The sequence below is a fragment of the Gopherus evgoodei genome, chromosome 5 (assembly GCF_007399415.2).
Source record: "Gopherus evgoodei ecotype Sinaloan lineage chromosome 5, rGopEvg1_v1.p, whole genome shotgun sequence".
Classification (NCBI taxonomy): domain Eukaryota; kingdom Metazoa; phylum Chordata; order Testudines; family Testudinidae; genus Gopherus; species Gopherus evgoodei.
The window spans coordinates 35,378,838-35,399,969 of NC_044326.1; the positions used below are offsets into that span (position 1 = coordinate 35,378,838).

Consider the following 21,132-nt stretch of genomic DNA (forward strand, 5'->3'; position numbering starts at 1 on the left):
CTCACAATGGTTTGCTTTACAACTATCTACATCAATTAGACGTTAAAGGAAATGACTTTTGACTTAACATCTCAAAATTAAAATGCTTTGCAAAGAACCCTGGGGACTGATGCCACACTCAGCTCAAAGAAATATTACTAGAACTATTTTTAAAAAAAGAATACTTTATAGGGTTTTGTTCTTTTTAATAGAGTGAGGATTAGAAGACATTGGAGATTTTTTTCTTCTCTAAGTCTATTGTGGTATATTTGTCAGGGAAAGCCTATTTATATTTCATACTCAAACACATCATCTTTGTGTGCACAATAACAGTCACTACAGACAATATTACTGAATCTTAATCTTCCATAGCACAATATCTACTGCATTTCTATAAGGAGGCCCAGTGTAACTTATAGCACTAAGGAAACCATTCAATTTTCTTTCAAATGACACCAGGCACCATGGTCATTTATTGTTCCCTTGATTCTTGTTACTATGGGCTAGACTGTTGCTAGAGCTTTGCTCCCACATTATGCCTGCATGGGCTATCCAGACCTTAGGTCAAGATGTGAAAGCCTGCATATATTCCCCAAGCACAGCTAGTGAGGAATGGGTGGAGCCCTGGCTCTACCTGACAATTCACCAATCAGTGGAGATGAGCTGCACAGAGATGGGTAACAATTTGTTGATGGTATAGGCCAGCAACAAGTTGCCACCGTTTGGGAGCAAGGAAGATGCATCCTGAGGATTCCCTGGTATGTGGAGTGCAGCTCTGGTGCAGCACAGGGTATGGGCCATAGTATTTATACAAAATGCATGATGTGACTAATTGCCCCATTTGCTGATCTAGTGTAGGTTAGGTAATGTATATGCCAAGTGTTTTGCTAAATGTTCATATTTAAACAAAGTGTTATTTTTTAAACAGTGAAGTTGTTTTGTAATATCCTTATCCTGTTTATTTTTTTCCAATAAACAGAACCCTTCATACAAAAGAAGAAGACAAAGACAAAGATGGAGAAATGGTTGGCATGGATAACAAAATGTATAAACATTTAAATCCTTAAATTCAATTATTTACAGAATGTTATGGTGGTAACTGTGGATTGCTTGGCAAAAGCTAGATAGTAAATCATGTAAAATTATACTCTTGTGCAACCTTCAATTTTGCATTTTAATTGTTTTTAAACTGATCTCATCAGACTTATAGCCTAAAATAAGCATTATAATCCCAGATAAAAGAAAAATAAAATGAGAGATCAGAAAAGAGTAATAAGAATAATGGATGGATGTGTTTCCTCACAGTGCAGTTCTTTTTATGACTGGTAAATTGCTAGTAAACAAGATGGAGCCTTTTCTTTTTTGCAGGCTGGTACATTGGGCTTTCATACTGCTTGTGTCAAGAATGGCTACTGCCAAACGGAAGCTCAGAAGAGTTTGTATGATGGCCGCTATCTTGGCTGAAACATCAGGCATTGAACCAATGACCACCAGAGCTAAAATCATTCTACATCTTGAGCCAAGATTCTCTATATTGGCCTGTAATAGGCTCTCATATGCTGCAGGAATATGGGACATGTAATATACACTACTCAGTCGGTTATACTTACAATATTTTCAAATAAAATTTATTCTCAGTAAAAAGTGTTTTTAAACATTCAATAAATAAGTGGAGTTTTCTTTTACTAATGCTCAGTTCCAATTTTTCTGGTAATATGGCAAATTTTAATCATTCATGAGTCCTTGTGCAAGTTTGACTTTATATAGTGTTTCCCCTTCTTTCGTTTTTCAGTGTCAGGCTTCACTTGGTATTGACAGAAGTAGATACCTGTGAACAAGTAAGTGGTGAAAAGCTCAATACAAATGTAGTAATATGTATCCTAATAATCTCACTGTTATAGAGACTAGTGTTTGTTTTTATTGTCCATAAAACCTGTATTGATAACCATTTGTTTAAACTATATAAATAATTTCCATGTACAACTTTTCTATTAATCTGTGACAAGCTATGAAATCTATTTGCCCTATGTCCAACCCGTGAAATCAAGCCACTTTGTCCATAATTTACTCCGAGTTTTGAAAGCAATAATATTGTACACATTGTAATAAATTATGTGATATAAATACAAGTGTACTATAATATGCACAGTGTATGTATTAATGCAGCCATTAAACAGCATAGAATTGCCACAGTATTAATACATATTAGATTATAGTAAGCAAAACTAATACACATTAAGTTAGATCATTTTCCTACAGTAATTATTAAAATACCACATTATCCATAAGAAACGGTCATCCACCTTCAAGAAAAATAAGTAACACCATCTATCTGCCATTTCAGAACACTAAGAACACAGCTGGCCTCTCTGAAGACTAAGCTCCTGCTGAGCAGTACTACACATTTCATGAGCAGCGGAGATTTAAATTACTGTGCTTTGGTCCTTTCAACTGCTTGGAGAAGGAAACATGAGTGACATGATAAACTGTTATAGAAATGCTTGGCACTTAGGTTGATCAAGACAAGGATTTTACCTAGGTACTGCAGAGCACTGTATGTCTATGGCTTCTGACACCATAATTTCTTTGCTCAAAAAAAAGTCATGAGAGGGAGGAAGAAGGAAGCTGTTCTATATGATGCTGGAAGGCAGAGGTTTTTTCAGGGCTTATTAGTGTTGCTTCTGATCAGTGGAGCTAATGAAATGAATACCAAAAAAAAAGAGGTTTTTAGCTTAAACCAAGAGATACTCATAAGTATGCACATGTACTTTAGCTGTTTTTAGCATGAAATGGTGGTTTAAAATATAAATTGACCAAGGTCCGGATAGGCCCATTCCTCAATGAGGAGGGAAAGACAGTAAAAGAAAATGCAGCAATGGCCGAAGTGTTAAATGCCTTGTTTGTTTCAGTTTTCACCAAAAAAGTTAGGAGTGTTTGGACGACTAACCTAGTGAACATCAGTGTAAATGGGGAAGAATTTGAGACTAAAATAGGAAAAGACCAAGTTAAAAATTACTTAGATAAGTTAGATGTCTTCAAGTCAGCAGGGAGGGCCTGATGAAATATTGTACATCTTAGATACTTAAGGAACTGGCTGAAGAGATCTGAGCCATTAGCAATTATCTATGAGAACTGTGGAGGACTGGAGAGAGAGCAGAGGACTGAAGAAGGACAAATATTAAATATAAATAAATATAAATATTATATATCAATAAATATAAAGGACAACCCAGAGAATTATAGACCAGTCAGCTTAATCTCGGTACCCAGAAAGATAATGGAGCAAATAATCAAACACCTGGAAGGAAATAAGGTGATAAATAACAGTCAACAAAGATTTGTCAAGAACCAACCTAATATCCTTCTTTGACAGGGTAACAAGTCTTATGGATGGGGAGAAGCAGTAGATGTAACATATCTCAACTTTAGTAAGGCTTTTGCAACAGTGTCACATGACCTTCTCATACACAAACTAGAGCCTAGACGAACCTACTCTAAGGTGGATGCCCAACTGACTGGAAAACCATACTCAGAGAGTAGTTTTATAAGGTTCAGAATTGAGCTGGAAGGGCATATCAGGTGGGGTCCCGCAGGGATCTATCCTGGATCAGGTTCTATTCAATATCTTCATAAGTGACTTGGATAATGGCATAGACAGTACTTTTATAAGGTTTGCAGGGGTTGCAAATGCACTAGGACAGCACTAGAATTAAAAACAAGATCTTGACAAACTGGAGACGGTCTCAGTTAAACAGCATGAAGTTCAATAGCAAAAATGAAAAGTACAAGACTTAGGAAGGAATAACCACTTTCACAACTACAAACTGGGAAATAACTGCCTATGAAAGAATACTGCAGAAAAGTATCTGGAGGTTATTGTGCATCACAAACTAAATACGAGTCAACAATGTAATACTATTGCAAAAGAACTTCATATCTATCTGGGATGTATTAGTAGGAGTGTTGTAAGCAAGACACAAGAAGTTAATTCTTCCACTTTACTCAATGCTGATAAGGCCTCATCTGGAGTATTGTGTTGATTTCTGGCCACCACATTGCAGGAAAGATGTGGACAAATTGGAGAAAGTCCAGAGAAGAGCAACAAAAAATATTAGAGGTCTAGAAAACATGACCTACAAGAAAAGATTGAAAAAACTGATTGAAATGCCTGTTATAAACAGGAGGGTGATAAATTGTTCTCTTTAACCACTGAGGACAGGACAAGAAGTAATGGGCTTAAAATTGCAGCGAGGAATATTTAGATTAGACATTAGGAAAAACTTCCTAACTGTTAGGGTAGTTAAACACTGGAACAAATTACCTAGTGAGGTTGTAGAATTTCTGTCATTGGAGGTTTGTTAAGACCATGTTAGACAAGCATCTACCAGGGATGGTGTAGATAAAACTTACTCCTGCCTCAGCACAGGGGACTGGACTAGATGACCTCTCAAAGTCCCTTCCAGTCCTACCTTTCTGTGATTCTATGAAAGCCTTCCTTTGATCACTTGGGAGACTTGACCTTCACCTATCTACCTAGCAGAAACTACCTTCTCAGTCCATTCAATACCCAGCCACCAGGAAAAGTGCAGGCCCAAAAGGATGTGTAGAGAGTGCATTCCCAGAGCTAACTGTAAAAGCTCTAAAGCTTTTTTTCTGTAAAGGAATTTTTTGAGTGGGGAGTGCTCAGGGAAGCAAATCTATAATGGGGGCCAATGAATCACAAATGTTCTGTATGTCTGAAGGTCCCCGGATGTAGAAATGTGAGGAAGTGACAAACACTCTTCAGAAAATGTTACATTAAAAATTGCTCCATTTGGTTTAGATGAGCTTGTGCCTCCCAGAAGTCACATTTTCACCAAATCTGGGGAAATGGATACCTTTGGAAAGGTTGTGGGAAAGTGCTTACATTTTCTAAAGTTGAAGGACCAGGGTTCTAATCTCAGCTCCTGGCTTATATGTGCTTAGTTCTTGGGCCTTTTGTTTGCAGACATGATACTTTACACCACTCTTTTTTTCGAAGATACCCACTCTATATTGACTGACTTCCCAGTGTGCCAGGCCCTCATCTTCTCTTTGTGCAAATCCCTCCTGCAGACCCACTTCTGTGAGCACCATCATTGTGAAAAAAATACTACATTGCAACATTATCTAATATGAGTCCTTCCTCTGGGTCTCCCAGTGCATCTTGTCTTTGTACATCTGTCTTCTAGATTGTAAACTCTCCAAGGCCAGGTCTACAGTGAAAAATTTTGCTGGCATAGCTACATTGGTTGCATATGTTATTTTTAAGACAAAGCTATGCTCACAAAAACAATAGTGTAGTCACAGTTATACCAGTATAAAAGTGCTTTTGCCTCTATAGTTTATTTTGCTCACCAAATCAGAATAAGCCATACCAGCAAAAGTGCTTTTGCCAGTATAACTGCCTCTACATTAGCAGGGTTTTGCTGTATAGCTATACCAGTGAACCTTTAAAGTACAGACTAGGGCCAAGACAGCAATTATCTTCATATCTGTGCCTTGTACACCATAATAATTTGTTGGTGCTTACCAGATAACACATTCCATTGTTCAGTGTCAGCTGGTGACCAAGATAAGGGGAGGTGTTGGGTGGGGCTGATTCCCTGCTGAGCAGCAGACCACCTCAACCAGCTAAAAGCCACCAGATACCCAGGCCCCACTGCAGGCAAGAGATCACTAAAGAGCCCCCACCCCTACTGGGCAACAGAGCCCTCTCATCTTACCAAGTCCACTTGCCACCTCTGCTCTTCAAACTGGGAGCATACCGCAAGCAAGCTCCTCAGGTTTGCTGCCTCCCATGCAGACTCCTTGTACAGTTCCAGGGAGAAGAGGGTTGAGCTCTGCATTGAGACCACTCAGGCTATGGGTGAAGAGTTAGGTATTATTCTTATTGTCTAATTTAGTTCTTATTGGAAAATTGTCCACATCACAAAAGCCACCCACAATTGGCATAAATGGGAACTCTTACTGTTAGTCTTAGTGAAGAAGCTGAATCTTGAAAAAGTATGTGAACTGAACCACCCTAACATACAGAAGTAACCACTACAGTGCAAGGTGGAAGGAGGCATGTTGGATAGGAAGGTGTAAGAATAGGTATACTCTTAATGCCTGTTCTGCGGATAAAGAGAGGAAATTCAGTCTCCGCTACTGTCAGCCTGGCACCTATCATAAGCAGTACATTCATTTACTAGAGGGAGAGAGAGAAGAGTGATTGAGAGCCTTGAAATAGTCCATTAATTTTATACCCACTTGTAGCAAATCACTCCATTTTATTTTGCAGACACCTACTCCAATTTTTAACCATTCCCCTTCTCCACCACACTGTCCCCACACAAATCATAGTACATCAAGTGAAAAAAAAAATCTCTCCCCAACAATTTATCTTGGGATTTGAAAATGATACAAAACTGTTGCTGTAGCCAAAAGGATGGATGGCAAGTAGGGGCCTGATCTATCTCTGTTGAAATCAATGAGAGTCTTTCTACCGATTTCACTCAGGTTTGTATTGGCCTTCAGCAGTAAGAATGGTGGCAAGACAGTTAAAGAGCAGGTGAGATATTCAGAAAGATAAATTACAGAGGTTACAATCTGGCCCCAGTGAAGTCAATGGTAAAACTCCCCTTAATTTCAATTGGCCGAGGATTTCATCCAGACCGTACAGGCGCACACACATGCATACATGCACACATACACTCATGTGTTTTTTTATTGTGTTGGATGTTTTAGAATGACTGCGTATGGATGTGATTGGTTCATCCTTACAAAGGTTTTAATACTAAGGTTTATGGAGTGAGCAATGGTGGAGAAAAAATGGTCAAACGCAAGTGCTTGGGATGCACCCTGTCTTAAATCCTTGAAAACAGATGTTGGGATTTCTTGATGCTTAGCACTACTGCAATACAGAGCAACACTTAGCAGTGGGAGCTCTACACCCACTAGTGCCTACGGGTTAATAAGAAGACTACATAACTCTCCAGTACTCTCACAGGTAATTCCCCTGACTAGAGGATATACACTAAAAGCTTTGCCTCTATAATTTTCTCTTTTCTAAATTAGAAATACCCTTTCTTCTGAAAATGAGAACGAATCAGTGCCTCTTTTTTAACAGTTAGCTTCTCAGAAGAACAAAGTAAAGAGAGATATTTATAGCCCAAATCTAAAAGTAAACCATACCTGAGAAACCGGATTAGACAAAAGTCCTTTTTTATCTGTGGTTTTTGCTGCAGATTAGGCAGGATTAAGAAAACATTCTGCTCTCAGTGTACTATGAACAACTGCAGCAAAGGAGACATTTTAGCAGGATCTCTATTCACATTAAATGCCAGCAATGTGCAAAAATAGATATAAAGGAATTTTTCTTATAGCTAGTGCTGCTTCCCTACAGTTGACAACTGTGATAGTTCAAAACAAGTAGTTTGGGTTAATAGTGCACTTTCATGTAAATACATAAAGCTTCAGTGCCGTAAAGCTAATTTTAAAAGGGACATATATCTTCATAGTTCCCGTGAGTATTATAAACTCTGTGATATTCTTCCTGCCACAAGGTAAGTTTTATTAAAGAGCTGACGCTATAATTGTCTACGTCAGTATGTACCAGCAGACTGGATAAACTGTCTATATAAATTAGTTGATACAACTCCAAGCCCTTGCTCCACAGTACAATAACTTGATTCTTGGAATGGTATCAATGAGTCCTAACTCCACTTAACTGAAACTTGGGAAGATTAAAAAAAAAATGATATGACCCAACAAGCCATCAAACAACATAGTTCCGAACTCCACAAACATTTATACATCAAAAATAAAAATGTTTCACTACATTCTACAATGGGCAAAACTAAATGTCAGTAATATTAAAGATTTGTGTGACAATTATGTATATGAAGTGATATCTAGGCTATTATCATTCTTAATAAGTCAATAAAGTTGTATTAAAAATTAAACTGAACAAGCATGGACCATTTGACAGCAAATATATTTCAACCTCTTCAGCGTTGTCATTTTCATTGCAATTTACTATCTTCACCACAACAGGGTTAAATCAGAGGCATGAATAAAGAAAAAGTTAAAAGTACAAGAATAAGACCTACAGTATGTTAAACTGCAACTTCACAGTAAAACAAGTAGGAGGGAGGACATTTTTGTGATAACACAGCCATAATTTTTTTAAAGTCAGTTTTGTCTTGAACTTGAAACCAACCGTTCGTAAGGACAATTTTAGAGCTGTACTAAAATATACAGTATACTGCAAATATAAAGATGTAATTTCATTGGTTTAAGGTTTCTGTGCATTATTCCTCATAAAATATGAATGCTTTTATTGATCCGATAGGTAAGCTGCAAAGCATCTCCTGTTTAGAACAGATGATGGAGGGAAAGCTTTGAGAGAACAGCCATCTTACTATAGCGATGCATAGGCTCAGTATTTTATAGACTATTTTTTATCTTAATTAATTTTATCTTAATTATAATTACAAAATATATTTGCATGAAATATTTACAATGGCCAATTCAGTCTCCTGAAACAAAATATATAGTTGTTTAATTCATTATGTATTGTGTACACCAAGGGTCTCAAATTCAATATACCTTAGGGCCAGTGCCAGTCCTCAAATCCTCCCAGCGTGTCAATGTCACTCATCCCACCAAGAACCCACACATCAAAAACTCCACCCCCCCAAAACTCTGCCTCCCACCTGCCTAAGTCTCTGGGATGGAGTTTGGGTGGGGGAGGAGGTCTGGGGTAGGGGATTGGGGTGCAAGCTCTGGGAGGGAGTTTGGGCACAAATGGGGTGAGAGGTTTGGTTCCTGGAGGGAGTGAGGGTGAGGGTTAGGTAGGGAGTTAGCCTGGGGTGCAGGTTCTGGGATGGAGTTTGGGGACTGGAGGGTGTGCGGGGATGGGGTGCAGGCTCTGGGAGAGAGTTTGGGGGCTGGGGGAGTGTGAGGAGAGGGTGCAGGCTCTGGGAGGGAGTTTGGGGCTAGGGGAATGTGGGGAATGGGTGCAGGCTCTGGGTGGGAGTTTGGTGGTGGGAGGGGGTATATGGGAAGGGTGGGGGTGCAGGCTCTAGGAGGGGGTCAGGGTACAGCGCTTACCTGGGGCTCCAAAGCGAGGTGAGCCAGGAGACCTCCGTGTGCTATTGCCACCAGGCACCACCCCTGCAGCATCCCATTGGCCGCAGAGGAGCTCAGAGCGGGGGCAATGAGCGGAAGCACAGCCCCACTCTGCCCCTGGGCCGCAGGGTGAGGCCAGCAGCCACTGGAGGGAGTAAGCAGCTGCTGCTCAGCTCCACTGTGCAGCTGGGGCCCCTGAGGGGGGAGCACCCAGGGGTGGCAGGTGGGACCAAGGGAGAGACCTGACCCCAAAAGTGCTGGAGCCCCACAGACCACACTGGGGAGGCTCGCGGGCCGCAGATGGCCCCCAGGCCGGGAATTTGAGACCCCTGTTGTACACTGACATCCATACATGAATTTAATAATACATTATATATACATATACATTTATTGTATTTTTATAAATCTATGGGCATCTGAGGGAGAGTCTGAAGTTTTTAGCTCATATTTTGGTAGGCTTGATAGAAATAACAGAGTATGCAACATATGCAATACATCCCACACTTCCATGTGTACATATCAAACGCCTCTTCTTGAGTGCCTTTATGAGTCACTGTATTCCCTGCCTTCTTTTGTGGAAGTTATCTCTGCATTAGATGTTGTTGAACATATTTGATATGAAAGCATTGTCTGTTTGCTACCAGTATCTAACGAGTATCTCCCCTAGAGTTGCCAGCAAGGTGCTGATTAATTAACTGAAGTAGTGAAGCTGAATCGTACAACAGCTGTTTAGAGAATTGTCATTAACTTGGTCTCCTTTCCTGTCTATTAGCTTTCTTCTAGCAATACCACTAAAATGCAAATTTGGGAAACTTTACATCAAACCTACCTTCATTTGTCCACACTCCATACTGAAGAAAGAGTAGCTAGTCAAGGTTTATTTTTAAAGAAGAAGGAAAGGCAGAGAGGAGAGAGAAAAAGAAAATAAACTTCCTGGAAGTCACAGTTCTGCTGTCACTTGTCAATGGCAGCTGACAATAGATGGTCCTCCAGGCAGAATGTCAAAATGGGAATTGCATATATCCTGAGCTGATTGAAAAGTTCAGCAATCTGACAGTCTTTCACTGGGACCTCTTTGTGTCTAAGGGAAATAGTTCTGCTTTTTCAGAGTGGCTGTGGAGACGCAATGTGTATAAGCAGATGCAGCCTGTCGTATAATGGCAGTTGGCAGAGGATCCCAACCTGTGGACCTCAGTTGCCCCACAGAATAAAGATGATTATTCAGAAGAGTGTTATCTGCATTTAATGGCAGACTGGAGGGAGGGAAGTGTTGATAGGACACTAGCTTGTCATTAAAGCACTCTGTGGTTAGACTTTTTGCATTTTAGACAGAATACATAGAATCTCCTTGGCAGATTTCAAACACACAGTGCAGCAACAATTTATTTCATAATAATGTCAATTAAATTAATTCAAGATAAAGTCTGGCACATTCTCACCAGAAGGATTACCTGATAACCTGAGCAAGCTCTACTTATTCCATCTGACAGGTTCTGCCACAACATGTACTAGAGATCGAAAATGTTAACACCAGCTGCATCTGTAACTGCTACTCTGTGCCATTTAATTTAATATTATGCTTCTTCGCATAGGACTTGCTTTGTGATGCTTGAGAATTACAAAAACTAGAAATTATACATGTGATTAAGCACCATCTAATCATTCCATGTACTAAAGAAGCCAAAATGCAACTGAAAATACCTCAGGTACAATTTTTGTATGAAACAATGAATGCAGGAATGTATTGCACTGATATAGATGGAGCATCTGCCTTATGATAAAATTAAGGCTTGTGACAGAAATAAATCACTGGTAGGGAAGAATGTAAACCATTATCCAATAGGATTTTCTCTTTTCTTCTTATGTGACAGGACTTATTGGATTCCCTGATGCTAGACAGCTAAGTGCATCCATGATATGATGATAAATCAGGAAGACTACATGATTTGAAATTTAACAGCTACTTATTTTTGAGATGTTGAGATAAAGGAAAAAATACTTTGATTTCTGTGAGTAACTATTATATTGGGAATCTCCTTTTCTGATAATCTGATACTCTGTTACTATGTCCCATCATCAAACAATGCCAACAACCAGCAGTGGGTAAAATAGATTTTGGACTAAGATGAATAAGAGAACCACTTATCTTTCTTTTTTCTTTGCCAATAGTCACAGTTTTATCTAAAGAGCACCATATCAAGGTTATTGTTGACATAAAAATGTACTGTTCTTATTACATTTTCCTTTTTGTTTCAAGATATTTTAAATGGAGATGAAAATATGTTTTTGTTACTACTTTTTACATTTGAATGAAAAAATCCATATATTACGTTAAAAATACAAAATAAATAATAGAACTTCAGTATATACAGTGGTTGATAAATGTGATTCACAAAACACACCTTCAGATTTTAATGGCTTTCCATTGTTAGAAGTATCCTATTAATTAGTGGAAAAATGGATTCATCTATCCAGGACATACTTGTATCTCTTGTTTTTAACTCTTTTCTCTCGATCAAGATTTCTTGGCCACTATCTGAAAACACAGCATGATGGGGAAAGTAAGTATATATGTTATATTCATTAAGGTAAATTCTTAAATCATAATAGGGCACACCATTGAAACTTAAAATATGAATAAAACAAATTAATCAAAATTAAAAATAATAAAATAAAAACTAAAAATAATGAAAATAAATAATACAAGTTGTAGCTATTAGCAATTCCATGAGCAGCAGCCTAAAACTGACAATCTAGCAAATATCCAGACATCTTATATTTGGGGGGCACAGTGTATTTCCAGAATCATTCCTAAATGTTTGCATTCTCAAATAACTAATGTTCACTATAAAGCCACTTTAACCGAATTTCCTTTCTACAGCCTGCCATGAAATAAGCTGTGCAAAAGAGGAGAGGGACATGGGGGGAGAAAGTACTGTATGTTGATCATTTGTAATTATGGTAATCTCTTTCAAAAGCTTTAACTGCTCTAAACTCTGGCTGTCTTCAGACAGAGCTAACTCCATGTGACAACACCATAAAAGCTGTTAAAGAAATGTAAACTACTACAGCTGGATATCAGCCTTTAATTAGAGTGTAGTGCACAAACACGGGGTTCTTCACATAACAGAAAGCGATATAATAACTCTGTCAGACTAAGAAGGAAGAGATCTAATCTGTACAGTTGGACTCTGACACAAAGCAAAACCAGTTTAAAGCCACAAAGTAGAACCAGAATGCTTTCTCCCAGCCACGGGAAGGGCAGGAGAGTTCATTCAATATTGTTTACCTAGCACTGCTTTTTTTTCACAGAAATTGGCTGACAAAGGCAAGCTATAACCAGCAGTTGCCAATGTACCTTTATGAAATGTAACTCTTTAAAGCTCACACTGTAATGAGGTGTCTGGGGCACCAACCTTGCTATGAATGAGGAGCTGGCTGCTACAAGGAGGTAGTGCTGTAAATGGGGAACATATATGCACAAGGAGTAGAAGGCATCGGTCCAGCTATCACCATCAGAAGACTTCCCCAGTCTGGATTTGGGATGCTGATGACCTCGGCTGGCAGCCCCCAAAGAAGGAATTGGGTGGAATGAACAGACAATGTCTCTATCTGAAGCCTCGCAAGGGTCAGAGGTATGTGGACCCTACCAGAAGAAGTTAAAATGATAAGTAAGGGAGGAATGGCTCTACTAGAGAACCTGGGCAGGTTTAGATACCAGGCACACAGGGGGATGTGACTCAATTTCTACTTCTGGGGCACAGAAGCAGAAATTGGCTTTTCCTTTCCAGATTTATCTAATATTCAGAAAGGGAATCTAGCAGCTGCCTTCCAGATTTGAACATCCTCAAAGTTCAGGAGTGCTCAAGGTCAATATGGGCTGCTCTCTGTTACTTCATTTCTCCCAGGTCAAATACTGATCCACTGTAATTTGTTGTAGAAAAAGTAGGATAAAATTGAGCAACAAATGCTGGCATCTTCCCAGTGCTAATTAGGACAGGAATTGCTATTTTCAACAACCATTACCATTTTTTTTTTAGTTTTTTTCCCATAAAAACATAAAATGAAGATGACAGTAATATTGCATTGGCAAATTCTCTACAGAAACTAAGAGTGGAACAAAAGAACAGCAAAGGCACCTCAACTTTTCCTCATTAGACAGTCTTACAATATGGATCCAGATATCCTCCAATCACACAAATGGAAAATTGTTCCACTTTGCTGCACTTCTGTAACCATGAAGGAACCAGTCCTGCGTTCTGTGCACATCCAAAATTCCTCCTGAATTCAGAAGTGCGTGCTTTTGTAAACATACCACCTTATATTTTCAGACTTTGTACACTAATCAGGTTTACATTTAGTAATTGGGTCAGAGACCTCCCAGAAAACGTTAAGTGCTTCAGGAGGTGTTGATTATTCACTAGGTAACAAGGCCCTCCTGTTTACAATAGTCAACCAGTGCCACATAATTTTAGAATGCACTGTGCTTCTAGAAGCAAAGGACCTCATTCTAGACTCTATACACAGCCCATTAAAGACAATGAAAAAACTCCCACTGACTTCAACAGGATTTGGATGGAAGTGGTTATACACTGGGGTAAGTCCACGATCTTCATTTACACCAATGTGAGATCAAAACGAGGCCTGAAGTTTTTCAGATCAGACACAAAATGGAGTACAGTGAGTGCCATTAAAAACTCAACATTTGGTATCTAGGAACCCACAACTACCATGCTGTCATCCTGTACTTAGCATAGGAAATACCACAATGTAATGGCAAACTGCGTTCTGGCTGTTCTATGCAGGCATACCAGTCATTGGAGCAATAGCCAGCTGGATCCACAGCTGCTCTAAGCTATACTTGAGACCAGGCTGACACAGAACCAACTCCAGAACAAGGACTGGTTCTGTGAATCTCCCCTCACTCAGATGGCTCAGCTTATAGTATCAGCGTAGCTGAGAATCTGGACCAGCATCTTCAAACTGATCATGGCCTAGACCAGGGGCATAAAAATATTTTTTTTTAATCCAATTCAGTCACTAGGCCAATGAATGAAAAAAATATGAGATAAGAGGAATATAACATACTGACATATGGCATGGAAGTGAATGTATGCAAAACATGTCTCATTTCTAATTGTGCTCTCCAAAGCACCTGGCATTGGCCACTGTTGGAAGACAGGATACTGGGCTAGATGGACCATTGGTCTGACCCAGTATGCCCATTCTTATGTTCTTACCCACAAATACTTTATGGCTAAATTTATTTTAAAACCCATCTACACATTTTACAATTGAATTGCTGTTACAAATGATGTATCAACATCCTAGAAGTTAAGCGATAAAGCAACCAATATCTTGTAACTGACGGCATTCAAGTTTGGTTGCCCTTAAGGACTACAGAAGATCTTCTTTCTAATAGCTTTACATATGAATACAGTATTTTGACTGAGAGCATCTAATCATTGGAAGGGCAGCAAACAAAAGCTAGAAAAGCAGAATTCTCTGTTAAAATTTTTGTTTAAAACATCTGTTGGCATTTGATCATTCAGTTGTGCAATTATCTGCTAACTGAAGATATTATTATTCTGTTACTGTAGTAAAAAAATAGTGAGCTTTCTTAGCAATGATAAAAATATGTGGGTTCTTTTCCCGCAGTTTATATATCTTACAACTCTAGGTCATTTATAGAGCAGCTTGCTTCTCTACTCTCCCACCATTTATCTTTCCATTCTGTGAAAAAGCTAGTTTATTTAACACAAAAAGACCTTCACATAACTTTCTAGTATCAATTATTACAGTGACAGACTAACTCCCATGTGAAATGCTTCCTGCAATGTGTCTTGCAGACCAACAACAACAAAGAAAACAAAGTACACATAACCTTTTTGGTGTCCATTTTACAAGAATGTCTATAAGCAAATGGAATTAATTAAGATTTTGATTGTAAAACATAAGGCTTTTGACAGTCAGGCTTGCATTAGTAAGCCAATATTAGCATTTTAAAACTGCCAGTATAAGAAAATGAAGCAAGAAAAAAAATGAAACAAGCAATTCAGAGAGTATTACTATATTGGAAAATATTTTTTGTGCTCCATGATATGAGCAACAAGAGTCTTCTGTTATATATGAGTTATGAAAACATTTGCAGGACACTAAAATAATGCAATTCTAACTGAAAACTAATGAGTAGTTCTGAATAGCTAATCAGCCCATTGCCAGGACAAACACTGGAACTCCTTATGTTATCGTGCTCTCAGTCTATTATTTGGTTACTTGAATACACATCCATGTATATTTTTAATATCACCATTACAGTAGTAATATCTGAAATGTGTACAGTAATTTTCACTTTAGAACATTTAACACCATGTACATATAAAGATCACTTTGTCCGTCACTGAAACAAAGCCACATCTGGGTTAGAGAACAGCAATTAGCCAAACAACAAGAATATTGGCCAAACCCTTACTCTTTAGGGTAAGTGTAGTCAGATCTTTAATGAGGAAGCAGAGCAAACAGGACAGGTTTTTTTTTTTCTTTTAAGGCCTTGTCCAATCCTAAAGCAGACTGCACGGAAAAACAATTTATCTATATTGGAAGAATAAAGGACCAATTTGACTCCAAATGAGATTTGAAAGCATGGCCTCAAGGAGTCTAGATATGTCAGATCTGCTACTTACCTCACAAAGCCATTCCCTCTAGGAAAAACAAGCCAAATAAGTCAAGGAGCTCCAAGACTAGGGCAGGGATAAGCCAACCAATGGTCCCTCTATAGTACTCCAAATTTGGTGAAATGTGGATAACTATAAAATGCAGTGCACATATTATACTTTGGTATTACTTCAGATGGGTACGGCTTGGGTGGAAAGACTGCATGGAACAATAAATGAAAACAGGGTAGAATACTACCACTTAATGCTTTGTGGAAGACCCTGAGTAACATAGAGCAACCCATGAGCATGAAAAGAAATATCAGTGATCATTACTCAGTTTTCCCCCACTTTAACTGTTGTTGAGGACCTGTCCCCATGCCACAACTAAAAATCAGGCCGATCTACACAACCACCTTTCCATATTGTATCATCCTGAGTCTTGGACAGGAACCTGAACTGTAGCCTCAGAAAGCAGGCAGGTTATTCAGGTGGAGTGCCTAGAAGCTGAACCACCAGGCCAGCTTTGTTGCACATATTTCCTGTGAAATATACAGCAAACTGTACCTTTCAGAACAATTATCACCTTTTTAAGGACAATTATGGATTATGTATGATATATAATTTATTCTGGAAGTTACTGGTTTATAAAGAGTTGTGGGCACATTGCCAAGTTATCATCTAAACTGTAGTTATGAGTAATAATTTAGAGACAAAGTAGGTGAGAGAATATCTTTTATCGGAATAACTTCTACCTCACCTACCTTATCTCTCTCGTATCCTGGGAACAACCTAGCTACAACAGCACTGCAAACAAAGAGTTATGGTTAACATTTATATTCTGTTTTTAAGTTAATGAGGTATCCAATAGGAAATCCAGAATGTGGATTTTCATTTTTATGCTTCCTTAGATACTAGGATAGAAATTGGTTTTATAACTTGCCTTTCATACTGAAGGCATCCTAAAAATACTTTACAGTACTAAGTGAATTACATGTTAGGACAGTGACTGTTTATACAAACAGAGCAGCCATTGCATGCTCAGCAACAGCTCACATACACAGCCTTGGACATTAGTATCTGCTCTGCTGAGAGAAGAAATGCTAGCTAGGACAATAGGATTATCCCCTAATGTTTTTTTAAAAAAACATTCTCTGGGTTATTTCCATTTCCCCCTGGACACCAGTCACCAGCAAAAGGCAGAAGGTGCTTCAATATAGCATCTCATCCAAAGGACAACTCACAAAGGTTAGCACAACACCCAGTAGTGGCACTGGGGATGAGCCAAAGCCCTGGTATGTAACTAAGCAACATGCAATATGCTGGCCCAGAGGTGAAAACCCTAGTAAATGAATTACGCTGTCACTTGTGGTCAGGTTTCATCCATCTGAACATACAGTTCATTTATATTAAAAACTGAGATAAAATTTAGAGCTGTGAGAGATTGGGATAACCCACCTGGGGAACAGAGTCACAGTTTTTAAACAGAGCAAAAGCAAACGCAGAATGAGCTTGATCAAAGGGGGGAGGTGGAGGTGGAAACAGGGTAGATCACCAAGAAGTAGATTTAAAATAGGGAAGTAATAGAGCTGATCAAACCAATGCAGGAGGAGCTACCAGGACTTCCTGTCACAAAAGTTCACTGAATGGAAAGACAGATTATGTCAATGATAGAGATGGTCATGTAGAATCTGTAAAAAGGCTTGGGCCCACCACACTCTATCATCAGAGCACAATATGTATATGTACTGAATCCGATTTTCATGGATATTATGCTGGCAGGATTGCCAGATATAATCTGTCCTCCGTGCCCAAAGGGATATGGTAGCCCATTGGTATCTTCTCCCAAGTCATAATCATTATTCCCACTCCCACTAGAAAAATAAAAGTAACAAATATATGGAGATATACCTATCTCATAGAACTGGAAGAGACCTTGAAAGGTCATTGAGTCCAGTCCCCTGCCTTCACAGCAGGACCAAGTACTCTCCTAGATAGATTTTTGCCCCAGATCCCTAAATGGTCCCCTCAAGGGCTGAACTCACAACACTAGGTTGAGCTGGCCAATGCTCAAACCACTGAGCCATTCTTCCCTACCATAATTAATTAAGTCCTTGGCACATGGACAAAAGAGTAATAAATAGATGATGCCATTCCTGGACTTTTCGTCAATCATCTCCCAGTCCATGGCTCTTAAGTGCTACACTGGTGCCAAGTATTAATTATCTAAAAATAAGGGGTTGGTGATGGACCAACTTTTTTCTCATCATCATTCAGTACCACCAGCATTAAATGACAGAAGAAAAATATCCAGATACTAATAAAGAAAAGAATATGGGAAGACTGAAGAGAAAGCATGGTAGATTGGAGTGGTTTCATTTACTTCAGTGCACAACCTGGAGAGAGAGAGAGATCAATCCAGATAGTGCTCAATCTGCAATGAGGTCAGATCCCTTTGGAATTTGCCATGATGAAGATGATGATAGTACTGATTGACTTCAATGATGATTTACACCAGATGAGAAGCTCTTGGCCTCATATTTATATCCCATTGTGGACTGCCATGGAACTACGTTGGTTCCTTTCCCAAACCAGGCTAAATAATATGATGAACATGTGGCAAATTCTGTAGCTGTGCCAGCTAGTGGCTCACACACAATGCTGCATAACTGGTAACATTTAATTTAGTACCATTTAGCAGCTAACAAGCAATAGCAAAAAAAATTCGGGTGGAAGAGGGAGAGTTTGTGGGGAAGGGCAGTACCGCAGGGTCATCTACAGGCAGAAGCCAGTTGGTAGCAACAATCAGACTCTTTGCTGCAGTCAGCACCAACTCTACTCCATTCATGCCCCCCAATTCTGAGTCACTAATGTTCTATGTATGGAAGGAGACTGTTTTTATTTCAATTTCATAGGAACAGGGGCACCATAAGTCTTTAGGTCTACATGTGAAAAACCTGATGCAAGTTCTTTAGATCAGCATATTTGTCTGCCATCTTGGTATTGAAGCACCATCAAAACAGCTACTCACCTTTTAACAAATATCTTCAGTGGAAGATGGAGATGGACTCTTGGGGCTTGACCCCCCACTGCATCGCTCTATCACCAAATCTATTAAATCAACACTGGCATAACAATGCAATTCTGCAGTGGTGAATCAGACCACTGATGTTATTCTAAGACTGGCAGTCCTGGATACAGCACAACTTTGACTGGTGTTAGGGGAAGTCAAATGTTTACTTTTGAGTCTAGAATTTGGCCCATTGATGATTTGTTGTACATGGATTCTACAATACCTATGGCTCCCTATTTCATTACAATTTTAGCAAAAGTCCTTAGACACTACCTGTTTTTTATGGTGACCGCATTTCTGTATGGCAATTTTTTGCCTCTTTTACCAGTTAGTCTTCCACGTGAAGACGAACTAGCATCTGTTTTACTTTTCTGCAACAGAAGTCTCAGTAAGAGGTCAGTAACAAGCCCATGAAGAGAAGAAAGAGGGACTGTCCAGTTCCAATACAAAGCATGAAAACAGTTTGAAAATTGAAAACTGTGAAGGCTGAATTACCCACTGACCTGGAGGTACCTGGTCAAGTCGGGTATTCAGTAACTCAGCCAAAGGTTAGGGGTGGGTAAGGTTCTGTGGCCTGCAATGTGCAGGAGGTCAGACTAGATTATAACAATGGTCCCTTTTGACCTGAAAGTCTATGAGTCTATATACAGAAGTGAACCTTCATGGAAAGAGAGCATTTGCACCTCTCTTCAGGATTGTGACTCTACTCCACTCTCAGACCATCTGGTGTCTCTCAGTCATACTTCAGATTGGCTTTATTATTATTAATAATAATTATTATTTATCATGGATATCATGCCAAAAGTGTTCTAGGTACTTTACAATGATAGAAGACAATATGCCCCTACTCTGAGGACACTACAGTCATTTCCATCGAACACTACAACACAGCTCCTTCCAAAAAAAAGGTCACATCCTGAACTTAGTGGTGTCCAATGCTGGAGTTCTTTGGCTTTTAATAAAAATGTAGGATTGGAAAGGACCTTGATAGCTCATCTAGTCCAATCCCCTGCATTGAGACAGGACTAAGTATTATCTACACCACCCCAACATGTGCTTGTCTAATATGGTCTTAAAAACCTCCAATGATGGAGATTTCACAACTTGCCTATGTAATTTGTTCCAGTGCTTAACCACCCTTACAGTTAGGAAGTTTTTCCTAACGTCTAACCTAAATCTCCCTTCCTGCAATTTAAGCCCATTACTTCTTGTTCTGTCCTCAGTGGTTAAGGAGAACAATTTATCATCCTTCTCTTTATAACATCATTTAACATCCCTGACAACTGTTATCCTTATTCTTCTCTTCTTCAGACTACACAAACCCAATCTTTTCAATCTTTCTTTGTAGGTCATGTTTTCTAGACCTTTAATCATTTTTGTTGCTCTCCTCTGGACTTTCTCCAATTTGTCCAGATCTTTCCTGAAATGTGCCACCTAGAATTGGACACAATATCCCAGTTCAGGCCTTATCAGTGCTGAGTGGAGTGGAAGAATTACGTCTTGTGTCTTGCTGGCAATACATCTGCTAAGTATATCCCAGAATGTTATTCACCTTTTTGGAACAGTATTACATTGTTGACTCATATTTAGTTTGTGATCCACTATAACCCTCTGACCCTTTTTTTCCTTCCTAGGCAGTCATTTCTCATTTTGTATTTGTGCAATTGATTATTCATTCCTAAGTGCTGTACTTTGCATTTGTCCTTACTGAATTTCATCCTATTTATTTCGGATTATTTCTCCAGCATGTCAAGATCATTTTGAATTCTAATCCTGTCCTCCAAAATGCTTGCAACCCCTCCCAGCTTAGCATCATCTGCAAACTTCCTAAGTGTACTTTCTATGCCATTATCTAAATCAGGGGTCAGCAACCTTTCAGAAGTGCTGTGCCGAGTCTTCATTTATTTACTCTATTTTAAGGTTTTGCGTGCCAGTAATACATGTTAACATTTTTAGAAGGTCTCTTTCTAAAACTCTATAATATATAACTAAACTATTGTTGTATGTAAAGTAAATAAAGTTTTCAAAATGTTTAAGAAGCTTCATTTAAAATTAAATTAAAGTGCCGAGCCCCCTGGACCGGTGGCCAGGACCCAGGCAGTGTGAGTGCCACTGAAAATCAGCTCGCATGCCGCCTTCGGCACCTGTGCCATAGGTTGCCTACCCCTCATTTAAATCATTTATAAAGACGTTGAATAAAACCAGACCCGGGACAGACCCCTGAAGGACCACACTCGATATGCCCTTCTAGCTTGACTGTAAACCTCCTGATAACTGCTCTCTGATTATGGGTTG

General features: G+C 39.1%; 1 protein-coding gene across 1 annotated transcript in view; it reads right to left on the reverse strand.

Annotated features, from left to right (window-relative positions):
* PPARGC1A (PPARG coactivator 1 alpha) overlaps positions 1-21,132 on the reverse strand; it is a 501,596-nt gene that overhangs the window by 131,481 nt on the left and 348,983 nt on the right.